A 14,483-nucleotide genomic window follows, 5' to 3' on the forward strand; every position below is an offset into this window, starting at 1 on the left:
AGGACAAATACCTAGTTATTGTTCTTCATATATTCTACTCTTAAGTGTTACTAAATTGGCAAATGTGAACCTTTCTCCATACGTGAATAAGATGACCAAAGGGGAACAGAATAAATTGGGTACTAATAACAGTGTTGTTTTGACATATTATAGTTAATATTCAGCAGTAAATAGTTTATACTGCCTCTTATCTTTTAATAATTGGAACTTAGGTTAAATCAGTATTCCCACATCACAGAGCTGGCAAATCTAGACCCAGGGTTAGAACAGAGTTTTGAATCTGATGGCTTCTTGATACAGTAGTCGTTCTCTCCCCCAATTCCCTTGTTTCTCTGGTTAACTGGAGTCTACAAATATGGAATGGCAACTTCCAGAAACTGTTCATGCATTCCTCGTGATGCGCCATTCTGACTGGTGTGACAAGATCACCCCACTCCTGAGACATGGATCGTTCTTGTCTGGCTCACCCACGCTGCACCTGCTGCCCACCCATTCGTCACACAGTAGCTAGCTCAGTCATCAGATCACCTGTCACTGCATTGCTGGGCTGGGCTGGGCTGAGTAAGCTGTATGTACATTGCAGTGTTTGTGCTGTTCATCTCGCTTCGTTTCATCATTTGGGCCCTGTGTCACCTCAGATCATTATGAGAAGGGTGAGTCGTGTAAACGTGTTTCTAGAGAGCGAAAGATACCACCCATACGTAAATTGTTTTACAGTGTGTTGCTGTATTTTTATTAGTTATTGCACATTTTGTACTGTGCCTAACTTATAAATTAAACTGTATCATTGGTGTGTCTGTATAGGAAGGAATGCAGTATGCACATGGCTTGGTACTGCTTTGGGTTTCAGGCATCCCCTGGCATCTTGGACTATATCCCCTGTGGGTAACGGGAGATTACTGCACTGGACACAATTTCTCCTGTTAGCTAGGATCATGCATCAACAGTTGGAAACTTGGTTCTTCCATCTTTTGCCATCATTTCTTGTACTTCTGTGGTCACAGTTACCCTAAATCTTGCCCAAGACCGAAAGAGGGTTTGGGGAGAAGATTTTGCTCCCAAGCATGACTCTAAATTGTGCGATCGAACTTGGTGGTGGAACAGATCTAACCCTAAATTGCTGTCATCTCAATTCTACAGATGGGGTGCACCCAGTGTGCCCAGGGTAGCCTCTTGAGCAGTTTGTTGGAATTGGAGTGGATTACACAGACCAGTGACTGTGAGTCCGTCAGAGTGGACACAGCTGTCAACTGATGCACAAATAATAAGTAAAAGAATAAGAACATTCCAGAAAGGTATAAAAGGAGGAGTAATTTGGTCATATCATGGAGAAGACAGATGGAGACAGTAGGTTCCTCTATAGTTGGAGTGGAGGGCTGAAGTGTTCTCGTCAGGACCTGGTCACTCTTCCTGTGTCTCGCTTGGGCTTCCCTAAGCTCCCTGGCTGCTGTGGATCTACACCCTCACATCACCAGATCAGACATTCCCCAGGAGTGTCAGAGTTAGTTGTGATTCAGCCTGCTTGATTGCATGCTGAACCTCACATAATCACATGTTCGTGAGAGATCCGGGGTCCAACCCCATCCAGCCACACGGAGGATAGGGGATGGAACACAAGGACTGTGGAAAAGCTGAAAGACCCGGCTTTGTGTGGCTACAAGGAAGTTAGCAAGGAGCAGGAGCCAGTGTCAGAATCAGAACCAGAACAGTCATAGCTGTTCTCTCTCCCCAGCACTATGCAGCCTCTGTGAAAGATTTGGGAGATCTTTAAAATGTTCATGGGAAAGCATACTGTGAAAAACATCTATGCATGGATTTCAGAATTCTTTTGTGCCAAAATGAACTTGTCCTGTCATTGCATTTTCCTATCAACTTTTTGAAGTGCCTCCTTACTAGAAGGTTGGAGGTCTCCAAATCGTCATTTACTGGACCTTGTCTAATTGGCCTCCAAAGATTGAGGGTCCACAGGGCAGCCTGTGTAGTAGAGCCAGATAGGAGTGGGGCACACCTGCAGATGCACCTGACGTTGGCTTCTTCAGTCTGCAGTGCTGGTGACCTGGACCTTCCTCTGCTATAAAGCTCACAGCTTTCAGTGAGGCAGTAGGGTCCTTGCAAAGGCTTTGGGACAAACACAACTTCTCCTCAAGCCTGTGTGTGCTCTCTGTCTGTCATGAACCAGTATAACCAGAAAGTCTGATTTCTGTTTCTCTGTCGCAGTCAGGAGTGTGTCTCTGATCCTGTCTCTTTTTAACCCAACGCGCTCTCTGAGTCTCTGTCTCATGTGTCCGTCATCTGTGGAAGGCACCTGCCAACTCCCATCTCGCAGGTCACATGACAGGCTTTCTTGCTCATTCCTGGCAGCTGTCTCTGTCTTATTTCGTAGGAGTGAGGGCAGCCCGGGGACTCATTCTCACCCTGCGTCTGCTTGGGAGAGAGGGGTGGGGGAGAGCAGGCAGAGTGTGTCATTCTATTACCAGGGGAGGCAGAACTAAAAGCAGAAATAAATCTACCCTCAGTTCTGATGGCCCCGGAGCCGTGTGGAGTTACTTTGGCCTTGTGGAGGTACTCCACACCCTACCCCCAGGTTCTCTTTTCCAGGTTCAGTCCACAGGTCTGTCATTAACCAGAAGCTTTGTGAACAGGGTGGTTGTGGATTGCTAGTCCTTGCGGGTTCTGTGTTTAGAAGCAGACTCTCTGTGATACGATGCAGACGTTTTATGTTTGGTCTACAGAAAATCTTTACAAGCCAGTGCCTGTGACCTACATGATCTCTAAGCCTACAGACCTGGAGCTGGTAGGCGTCTTGATGTTTTCCTGTGTGCCCCAAGGAGTCCCCATATTGGCATTGTTCACTTCAAGTGTTGATTGGAAGTGTGATTGCACATTCACCGGCCACAGTGACCTGATGGCTTTGCAAGCGTAGCTACAGCAGTGTTGTACACATGTTTTTGCTGGACTGGGCTCCCCCCTCCAAGAAGCTGAGCCCCCTTTCCTTCCTTCTGAACCTGGGTGGGCTTTTGTCACCACCACAGGGAACAGAAAGGAGCAGAAGTGGCACTACGTGGCTAGGTCCTAAGAGGCAGGGCAGCTTTCTCCTGCACGTCCTCCTGGGATGTTTGTTCTTAGGACCCAGGAATCTTTTTATGAAGAGGCCCAGGCAACCTGGAGTGGCCACATTCAGCATTCCAGCCATGGTCTTAGCTGAGGTGCCGGTGGGCAGCCAGGGTTGACCACCAGCAGTGTGACCCCTCCAGATGCAGGGTCCCAGCCTTTGAGAGACCCTGCTGATGCCAAGTGAAGCGAAGGATGGTCTCCTGCAGCTCTGCTGAGGTGATTCTTACTGTCAGCAAGGGACGTTCTGAGCCACACTGTTTGGAGCAATTAATAATGGTGCCTGGGTCAGCTGTGTGTGAGTGTGTGTTAATCAATGAAAACATGTAATATTTAGTGTCGTGAAGCTGAATATGTGTTAGTGATAACTTACTCTTGTTCCCTCCTTCCATTTTTTCTCCTCATCTGTCAAGCCTTTTCTGTCAGAGACTCAGGGAACATACCACATCATGAAAGTCCTCTCTTCTTCTATGTGTGAGTAGCCCAGCTAAAAGAATCCCCCAAGACAGATAGTAGACTTTAGAATATTTTACAACAGGTATAAGATTGTAATCTGGTTGTTGAAAATGTACATGTTTTCTCCCCAGCATATTTCTAGTTTATGGCTCTCTCCTGTTCCTCTTTTTGTTTTTTTTTTTTTTCCACGTTACCAAGCTCCTATGTGTGTTACTATGGAGTCCTCAGATGGACTGCTGGCAACATTTCCCAAAATTGCCTTTTCTGTTAGGATCATCGATTTATCTGCCCTTCATGAATCCATTCATGTGACACATGTGTACTGAGCATGTATCATGTGCACATTCTTAGGATCCCATGGTGACAGATGAGTTAGAGAATTAGATGGATTCACAGCCTCATGGGAGAGTCTGATGAGAGAGCAGTAAATTAATTGATGGTTGAATGCACCAAATGTACTTTCCACGTTGCCCCAGGCCCTGGTATTCTTTTTTAAAAATTGATTTATTTATTGAAAAGGCAGAGTTAGAGAGAGGGAGAGACAGAAAGAGAGATTTTCCATCCACTGGTTAACTTTGCAGTTGCCCACCAAGAGTGGGTCTGTGGCTATCCTATGGTGAAGCCAGGAGCCAGGAGCCTCCTCCAGATCTCCTAAGAGGGTAGCAGGGGCCCAAGCACTTGGTCCGTCTTCTATTGCTTTTTCTAGACTATTAGCAATGAGCTGGATTGGAAGTGGAGCAGCTGGGTTTCAAACCGGCACCCATGTGGGATGTTAGCATTGTGTAGGTGGCGACTTTACCTGCTACGCCACAGTGCTGGGCCCAGGTCCTGGTGTGAACAGTGGTAAAGAAGGAGGGCTGGCCTCTGATCTGCAGATTCCGGTTGGAGAGAAAACCTAGTACTAACAACATGACACATGCAAACAAGGGCTTGAGCTTGCTTCTCAAAGAGGTATTGATTGGAGGCTGTAGACAGATGGGAGTCAGCCAGGAGGAGGGAATCTGGGAAGAGAGCAGAAGGTAAGGAGACGAGCACTGTGAAATGCACAGGTGAGGCAGAAAGTGTGCATTCTCCTGGAACCACAGGAAGTTGAGGGTGGACATCGTGGCCATGTTGCTATAAGAAAACACCTATGGCTGGGGACTTTATAAGGGAGCCATGTTTGTCTCTCAGTTTTGGAGGTTGAAAACTCCACTGAGTGGCCCCCTCTCTTCAGTTGCTGACGAGGGCTCTTGTGGCAGCATCACATGGCTGAGATTCAGAAAGGGAGAAAGCTGTGTGCAGAGGGACCAAGCACAGGGCAGGTGTTGGGCTCTGGGCATGGATGGAGTGGGTGGCTATGGTTTACTTTATGGGGCTGTATGGGGCTGACTTGGGATCCCACAGAACTGAGTTCAGTTCTTCCCAGGTTAGTGCCCCTGGGACCTGTCCACCTCCCACTAGGTACCTACCGCCCCCTAAAGGTTCCAGTATCTCTCAACACCACCACATGGAGGACAAGATTTTTAGCACATGGATGCTTATGGGGAACACTGACCCCACATCCAACTCAAAGCAAAGACCATGGTGGCAGACAAGCCTGGGGAGGTAGATGCTGGCCACTGATGAAGGAAAACTCTTGAAGACATTTGCCACCATGGCATTCATGATCCTGTGTGCAGACTTTTTGGGCTAAAGGATGATGATGGCATCTCCACCAAGGAAGCCTGGAACCAGGAGCCCTGTGAGAGGGCTACAGGGGGATTCTTGGCCAGAGATGATGATGGCTTGGGAGAGAAATTGAGCGTGAATGATAGCACATCCCTTGTGTGATCCGTAACTGCAATGTATAGAACTTGCTTGTTTGACTATTGGAGTGTGGGGAATAAGGATGAGGGAAGAGTGAGACTAAGTCCAGGCTTGTGGATGGGGTATATATGGGTCGGTTGTGGTGCCACGAAATGAGAAGCAGAGAGGTACTTAGGCGATATCAGGCAGTAAGATAATGGGTGTTGACTGAGTCACACTGTATGTGTTTCCTGTAAGGTATCTGAGGATAAGCATCAGGGTATGTTCAATGCAGACAAGCAGGGAGTTGAGTATACTGTTTGGAACTCAGCAAGAATAAATGGACTGGAGATAAAAATCCATAAGCTTTCAGCAAATAGGAGACAAGAGAAGGCCTGGAGCAGAAAGACATAAGTGTGTACCGTGAGAGGATGAGGCCTGGGTAGTGATATCAGGTCTCTGGGTAGAACTGGTGCAGACAAGAGCCAGGAGGATGTAGTATGTTAGGGCCAGGCACCTAGCATGTGCATTTATGTATTTATAACTTGCACATGCAATCCTTAATAGTGTCTTTCTGCACACGGCAGGATGCCTGGGCTGCACTAAGGTAATGGCATTGGTGACAGAAACAAGATGAACTTGGTAGACAGAATGGGTGTGGCTTAGAGAAGGGCGTTTCCAGTGGAATAAGGGAGGAGCTATGTAGGAGTCACACATAGGCTTCTGCCGGAAGGAGTCGGGTCTCCCAGGCTTTATTCTCCCAGGCACATCTTGGGCACACACAAGCGCATTGATTGTGCATCTTGTGGGTCTTCTGCACGGTGACAACAGTTATTCAGTGAGAGGCTCACAGCTGCTCTCCGAATGCTGTTTCCTCACCACTTCTCGTGTAGGGTTTGGGGTTTTAATGGTGCGTCGGGACGCAAACTGACTGTTCTGCCTCCTCCTGACATCCAGATGTCAGTGTGTACAGACAAAGGCATGATTTGTGATTCCTCCCCACAGCGCATCCTGCGGGTGCTCAATTTTAAGTTAAGGATGAACTGCACCCTACAATCTGGGGAGTGTTCTAAGATTCTTACCTGTTTGAGCCTGGTTACTACTTACTTGAGGCCGGGAATACTTCTGTCCCTCCCTCCTCGCATGCCTGCCTGCCTGCCTTCTTCCCCTCCTCTCTTCTTCCTCCTCTTCATCTCTCTTCCCACTCTGTCTCTCAGTTACCTTAACTCAGTGCTCTCCCAGTTGCAGGTTAAGGAAATAGAACAGAGGCAAACACAAACTATGCACATAGGGAGAGGGACTAGAGGGGTCCAGGTCCGCAGGGCTGGTACGTTCCCTGCTGCCTTTGGTCAGTTCTCGTCTCTCAGTCAGTCGGTTGGTACCTGGGGACCTACAGTCATTAGCACATTGAGATGCAGCTCATGGAGCTCCTAAGAAAGCATCTGTTAGGTGTTTCTTCAGGCACTTAAGCCAAACATGTTCTCTCCTGCTGGTGCAGAAAAGTTAGCCTCATTGTCAGCGAGGCCGTCAGGAAGAAGAGAATCTGCTTCGGCAGTGAGCAGCCGCTTGCACACTTGCGTGAATGACGCGTGGTCTGAGTTCACTGCTGTGGGGTGATTGCCCTCTCAGGCTGGACGGGGACTTCATTGACCAGCGTTTGCATCTCATTAGAAAAGTCACACACATTCTTTTCAACGAGCAGAAATGATTGTGCACCGCTTCTTTTCATTTACCGCGATTCGTCCGACGTGTTTCCTACGGACAGCCTTGCGATCAATGCTTTCCGGCTGTCATGACTCATCTGTGTTGCTGGTTCAGATGTGTCCCCAGGCGGGTTTTGTGACCTGCTTTGGATTCCTGCCATTTTTCAGGATCTCCGAGTCAGTGCATGGCCTCCTGGGACTCCTCGTCTCTCCTAGCCTCTGGGCTGTTCTGAGCGCTGCTCGGGCAGGCCGTCAGGAGCCTCTGTGCTCTGTGCAGCTCGTGTTGTGCAGGAAATGAACTGAGTGGGTGTTCCTGGAAAAACAGTGGTGCAGTATGTTTCGTGGGTCCACATGAGCTCCTGAAGAGGCACTGAACTGCTGAGCACTGTGGCTGCTGGAGACAAAAAGGAGGGATCACAAGGAACATAGATGAAAAGGCCAAACATAATCTGGACACTTCATGGGAGCTCCAAGTGGTAGTGGGTGGCAAAGACAGCTGTGAGATGAAATGGATCTGATACATTTCAGAATCTGAAACAGGGGCAAGCCGAGGCCTTGGGGTCAAGACACTGGCTAGGATGCCTGTGTCTCACATGGGAGTGCCTGGGTTCACTACCCCACCCTGGTCCCTGGATCCAGCTTCGTGGTAAACTCTTGGAGGCAGCCATGGTGGCTCAGGGGCATGTGTTCCTGCCACACATGTGGGGACCCTGCATGGAGGTCTTAACTCTAGGTGTCAGTCCTGGCCCCTGGGACCTTTGTGGTCATTTTGGGAGTGACCAGCAGTAGGAGGTTCATTCCCTCTCTCTTTCTCACTCTCTCTCTCTGCCTCTCCATAAACAAACCAGCCACCAACAAATAAATTAATAAAATATGCAAGTGATTTTAGACAATGGTTAAGTGCCTACAATTTGTCAACAGGAGGCGCTGTTCTTATCTCTTACTGGATATTTCATGTAGAATACAGTGCTTTCGAGTAGGGAATATTTGCTTATGTGCCCCCACTCCCTCCCACCCACAGGAAAGGGGGGAGTTTTGCTGTTACTAAAGCTCCCTGGGAGGAGACAGAAGTTCTGTTTTCAGAGCAGTTGGTGAAGAAGAAGGCTAAGGGCCAAGGAGGAGAAGTGGGGCAGGAATTGTGGAGACTCTGCAGGCTGGGACAGGCCTGTTTCCATGCAGGGCTGGTGTGCACGCTGGATAAAGACAACAGGCTCTTGACCTATTTTCCAAGTACTGGATAATCTCCCTGCATGCTTAAACCCTCAGAAGAGTAAATGAGTCCGTATACCATGATGGACACGGATTCCGTGACACGCTGGGTGCTGGGGTCTCCAGGTCGGTCAAGGTCGTGTGGAATGACAATGTGGTAGAGTAGAATTCGATATACACGATTTCAGTAATGATGATGGTGTTGATGATGATCAGCAAATGTTCAGGGGAGTGCCTCTGCATCGCTGCCTTCAAGCCAAATCCATGACTGTGGAGTGACGGCATGTGTCACGTCTGAGACTGGAAGATTTATGAAGAGAAGGGTTTCAAGTAGAGCTCGTGGCTGGGTGCGAGGGATTTCTTTACACCTGCTTGTTTGATCAGGGGATCACTGCGGTGGAAGCATCTACAAAATGTCTGGATTGTCTGCCTTTGTCTTGGAGAGCGGCCGGGAGCATCATTTCTTCCCGCACCTCCCTCTGAGATCACTCTGCTTCATGAAATCTGCTGTTTTCCTCATCGGCTTGTACAGTGAAACCGTCTCGGTGTACAATAAGACTCTCCAGTGAGCCGCAGGGCAGTTCCTCAAACATGGGTGTGAATCTCGGGTCTTCCCAGGGCCGTCTCTGAAATGCACAGACACATGACAAAGCCATCCCTATTTCAGGGGAGGAGATATTCACACCTCCTTTGTTAGCCTGGGTGCCTGTAGAAAGCTGGGGTGCACTGCTAGTGTTTGTGGATCTCCTGAGAGACAGGCATCAAACAGTGCGCGTACTGCCTGGCCGGTTTGATGGCATCGAAGTGTTCTTACGTTTGAAGTTTCTCAGTAGTTTTATAAATAAAAAATGTGATTTATCTCTCAGTGATAAAGCGTTCATTGTTTCCCTCCCATGACTTCTGGTCTAGGTGATGAAGTTTTGGGGACTTGATGACTTGAGGCTGAACTTTTCAGCTGCTGGAGTCTCTCCGATCAGGATTGGTGCTTCTGTAGATTTACGTAGGACATTGTGTGAAGTGAAATTAGCCAGGCACAGAAAGACTAAGTAGTGTATGCTCATGTTCAGATGTGGAGGCTAAGTAAGCGGATCTCACAGAGCTATGGAGTGGTAGAAAGATTTCCTGAGCTTGGGGAGTGTATGGCGGTGGCTGGTGATGGGGTATTAAAATACAGCTGCATAGGAGGAGTGCGTTCTAGGGCTTTGTAGCACAGTGGGGTGACTGTGGTTAATGAAGTGAATATTTCAGAATAGCTAGAAGGAAAGATTTCTTAAAAATCAAATTCATTTGAGAGGAGAGAGAGAGAGAGAGAGAGAGAGAGAGAGAGAAACAGAGAGAGAAAGACACATAAGGGGGGTAGTAGATCCCATTTGTTCCCCAAATGGTAGCAGTGGCCTGTTAGCCAGAGACTCAGTCCAGGTCTCCCACGTGTGTGGCAGGTACCAGTTATTTGAGCCACAAATTGTAATGATGCAGGTGTCTTACCTGGCAACTTCACTATAGGCCAAATTTCTCTCCCAAAGAAAGGATTTTGAGTGTTTCTAACAAAGAACTGATAAATGTTTGAGATGATGGGTTGGCTCTCTGAATATTGTATACTTGTATTGATATATTATACTCTACCCCTAAATATGTGCAGTCATATGTCAAGTGAAATTTAAAAATTAATAGGTAATTCACTGAATAAAAAATATGGTCACAAATTTAAACAAGTAAAAATTATGCTGTGTTGAGGGAGTCCAGCCTGGTGGGAGAGAACACGGACTCTGAGGCCCAGTTGCCCCAGCGCCATTGCACTCAGCTCTGTCAACTTGCCTTGTCCTGAAAGCTGACCCTAAGACAGCTGCCCGGGGGCAGGTGAGCTCAGAAACCCAGCTGAAGAGGCAGGAAGGGGAGTCGTCAGTGGAGAGTGCTGATGGATGCTTTGTGTTATGGCCTTGGGTCTCTGTCTGGCCAGGGCCTCACTGAGGTATCTTGTGGGCAGTGCTTTGGAAATGCCCTGTTGATTGAGGGCTGGGGAGACTGGGCTGAGAACCCACTGACCTCTGCTCCTGTGGACGTGAGTGTCCCCATGGTGTTCCGTCCCTTGTGCCCCACTGCCCCACGCAGGAAATGCCCAAGCTCTTGGAGAGCATCCAGGCAGGGGCTCAGGGAGGTTGACCCATGATGCTGGGAGAGGGGGAGTATGAGCATAGGAACAGGGGGTCTCAGTGATGACTGGGAGTCAGGGGATGTGCAGCAGGATGTCTGGGCAGGGTTCTGTGCACACGGGAAAAGCATTTTGAAAATATGAATCCATCTGTGAGCAAAGCTCTATAGAAATTTTCCTCATTTCTGGACAGCACGTATGGAGAATCTGTACTGTGTTTGCTATGGGGACCTTTCTGACCCCATCCCCAACACCTTCCCACCAACTTGAATGGTGAGGAAGCCAAGCTCTCTCCTGAGACGTGTGCACCACGATTTTCTCACGTGATGTGCACTGAAATGTCTGCTTTGTGTGTCGGGGGAGGGGAAGGCTGAGAAGGTGCACAGTGGGGCTGATGGTCTCTCCAGGTGCCTCACCTGGCAGGTCTCCTGAGTCAGGTGAGCACAGGCACCCCTGCTCTTTAGCCTGGCTGACTTGCTATGCCTTGGTCTCTGCTGTCTTTCTTCTGGCAAGTGCATCGTTTCTGGTCTCCCTCTGACCTCTGGCTCCAAGGACGCATCCAGGATCGACTGTGAGAACCACAGCCCCTGTGGGTCAAATCCCTGAACTCCTCTGAGAGCAGCAGGAAAGAGCCCAGTATTTTTCTCCTCCATTGAGGGGCTGCTTCATGAAAACATACACAACCTTTGGCTTTCTACTGTGTCTCCATGATTGTCCGTGTTCTTAAGTTGCCTTGTAACACAAGTACTGTGTGGAAGAAAAATGCAAACATCTGATGTCAAGATAACCCTCCTCAGAGCGTCTTATGGGAAAGGCACGCTTGTCCTGAAGTGTGGGCCTCAGACAACGTGTGTGGACTCACTCGTAGGGGTTCGGAATTCAGCCTCTGGGGCCCCAGCCCTGCTCTATTGAATTGGAAACAGATCTGCTTTGGAAGAGCCCTGGGAATCAGCTCTAACTCCAGTGGGAGGACAACTGCCCAAGACCTGACCTGAGGCCAAGGCTTCCTGCAAGGGGTCGGAGAATCAGCATCCCCAGTGTCACTGGCATGAGGGTCTCAGCCCCTGCCACTCAGCTCCGTCTCGGTGGCACAAAGGGCAGCATCGCACTTGTCAATGAGGGGGCGTAGCTGTGTGGATGCACAGTGGTATCTGAGTTTCAGATAACTTCCCCATGGCACGAGATGTGATGGAGGGACCCATTCATAGCCAGTGACGACGATTCAGGATATGCTGGGAAAAGCAAGTTCTGTCTGCTCCTGCACTTCAGGGGACATGTAGGGGCTGCCATGGGCAAGTGTCTCTGGGAATGGATTCTGTCCAGCTCCTGGGGACCAGACTGCATGGAAGGGACCTGGCAGGCTTGATGGAGGCCTTCCTCAAAGAGATGTCATTCACTGAATTGCACAGTCAGTATGCAATGCATATGTTCTCTGGCGGAGACGGAGCTGGTTGGATGTTGGGTAGAGGCGGACTCCATGTACCCTCTGTTGGCTCTCTGCACTTCTCCATCTGCATAGCACCTGTGTGCACGATTGGTCCATACTGTCAGCTGTTCCCTGTAGCCCTGACCTGGGCTGTGCTGAGCAGAACTAAAGAGATAGAGACATGATAATGAGAGCAGAGAGACCAGGACTGCCGGCTGTTCTGCTGTACCGCTGGTTTCTTTTTCCTGACCAAACAGCACAGGGCAGACAGAAGAGACAGCTCATTTCCAGTGAATGCAGAGCTCGGCAGCTGTAAAATACCAGACGCACAGTGATGGATCCCCCAGGTCATAATTATCAGGCAGGGAGACTCAGGGAAGGGGAGAGGAGGGGCTGTGTCCCATTTATTTAAGTCGTTTTGTTTTATATTGTATTTAAGATCCTGTTTCCTAAAAACATGAACCCTCTATTTGCTGTGTGTCACTGGGATCTTAAATAAACAAACTCTGGTTTTCATGACTGTCTGTGACTTTAGGAGCGTTATTGAGCACTGCTGTCTGTGAGATCCAGCAAGCCTTGGGGCAAACAAGAGTCAGGGCTAACGCAGCTCACCCAGCCTCAAGAGCACAGTGAATTGGCTGGCGCCGTGGCTCACTTGGCTAATCCTCCACCTGTGGTGCCAGCACCCCGGGTTCTAGTCCCGGTTGGGTCACCGGGTACTAGTCCTGGTTGCTCCTCTTCCAGTCCAGCTCTCTGCTGTGGAGAGCAGTGGAGGATGGCCCAAGTGCTTGGGTCCCTGCACCCACACAGGAGACCGGGAGGAAGTACCTGGCTCCTGGCTTTGGATTGGCTCAGCGCCAGCTATAGCGACCACTAGGGGAGTGAACCAAAGGAAGGAATAATTTTCTCTCTGTCTCTCTCTCTCTCTCTGTCTAACTCTGCCTGGCCAAAAAAAACAAACAAACAAACAAAAAAAAAAAAACAGTGAAACCGGCACTGATGGTGAGGTGACATCACTTGCCTGCATCACAAGCCTGATTCCTCTGTGGCTGTTACCAAATACAACAGACAGGGTGGGTGGCAAGCAGTAGACATTTATTTCTCACAGTTTGGGAGGCAAAACAGTCCGAGATCAAGGTGCCAGCAGCTTCAGTACCTGGTGAGGGCTCAGTCTCTTCTTCTAAGGTGGCACCTGGAGTCTGCGTTGCCTAGAGGGGGCAGAGCGCTGTGTCCTCACGTGCAACGGTGCAGGAAGGAGGCACTCACTCCATCAAGCCCCCTTTGTAATGAATTGTTGTTTTTCTTCAAGAGACAGACAAGGAGAAATCTTCCATGTGTTAACTCATTCCCCAAATGCTCACTGTGCCAGAGGTGGCCTGGGCTCAAGCCAGGAGCCAGGAACTCAGTCTGGGTTTCCCACATGTGTAGTAGGGATCCATTCACTTGGCCATCACCTGCTGCCTCCCAGAGTGTGCACTGGGGAGCTGGAGGCAGGATTGAACGATGCCAAAACCAGGTATCTTATCCTGCATCTTAACCCCATGGCCAAATGCCTGTCCCTGGCAAACCCTTCTATCACAACTCCTAAACTCACTCAGGACGGAAGAGCCTCTTGGCCAGACGAGTTCCTAAAGTCCCCGCCTCTTACGGCCGTCACCTTGACAGCTCTTGACGTCAGGAGGAGACGGGGTCAGACGGCAGCACAGCTGTGGAAGCCTCCGGCATGATCAGAAGAGTGGACACTCTCTGAGTGCATGGACAGCCACCACACCTCGCACAAACCCACGCTGGGTCCCTGAGGACAGCTCTGTGTCCTCTGGACCTGCAGTGGGGGGTCAGGCTCCACCAGGAGGGGCCTTGGAGCTGGCCAGCAGAGCAAGCTTCCTTTATTGACACACACCCTTAGGTGTGGGTAACCTGCAGTGTGCACTTAAATGTAGGTTAATAATATTTATTCTCTGTAATAGCCAAGGTGTAAACGGAGAATGTATGTGGAACGTAGCGGAGTCGAGACAAACCTCAGATTTCCAGTCCTTTGCTGCATTGCTTTCCCTGGCCTTCTTTTCACCTCTCTGGAAGAGTCGTCCATTTCCCAGCTGTCCCTCAGAGGTGTTTTCTGTAAAGACTGGGGCGGGTTTCCGTCGATAGATTCCCCTCCCCTCCCCCGATGCTCCAGTGCTGCTCTGTGTCCACACTGGCTGTAGCGTTTACCATGATTGAGGATCACAGAGAATAAACACCAATCTGCGCCTCCTGTATCAGCGTGCAGGCTTCTTGAGTTACCTGTTTTTCAGCATTCACATCTGGCAGTGGCCGGCTCAGAGTCAGGGTTGGAAGTGTGAGCTGGTGGAGTGGATGCTCCCCTGGCTGCTGTCACCTGCCGGCACCTGCCTGGGAACTGTAGAGCCAGGGATGAAGATGGGGAGAAAAACGTGCTTCTCACCACTCCGTGCTCCAGCTCATCGAGGTGAAAGTTTGAGAGCATGGCGTGCCCTTCCTTGCCTGTGTCTGCACTGTCCTTAGTAAACATTGGTACCTAGCAAATTACCCAGAAGCTTAGAAGTTTTGGAAGCAGCGGGTACCTGCTACATCACCATTCACACATTCAGGGATCCCAGAGTGGCTTGGCTGGGGAAGCTGGCTCAGTCTCCCGTGAGGCTGC

The sequence above is a fragment of the Lepus europaeus genome, chromosome 9 (genome assembly GCF_033115175.1).
Source record: "Lepus europaeus isolate LE1 chromosome 9, mLepTim1.pri, whole genome shotgun sequence".
In the NCBI taxonomy this organism is placed as follows: Eukaryota; Metazoa; Chordata; class Mammalia; order Lagomorpha; family Leporidae; genus Lepus; species Lepus europaeus.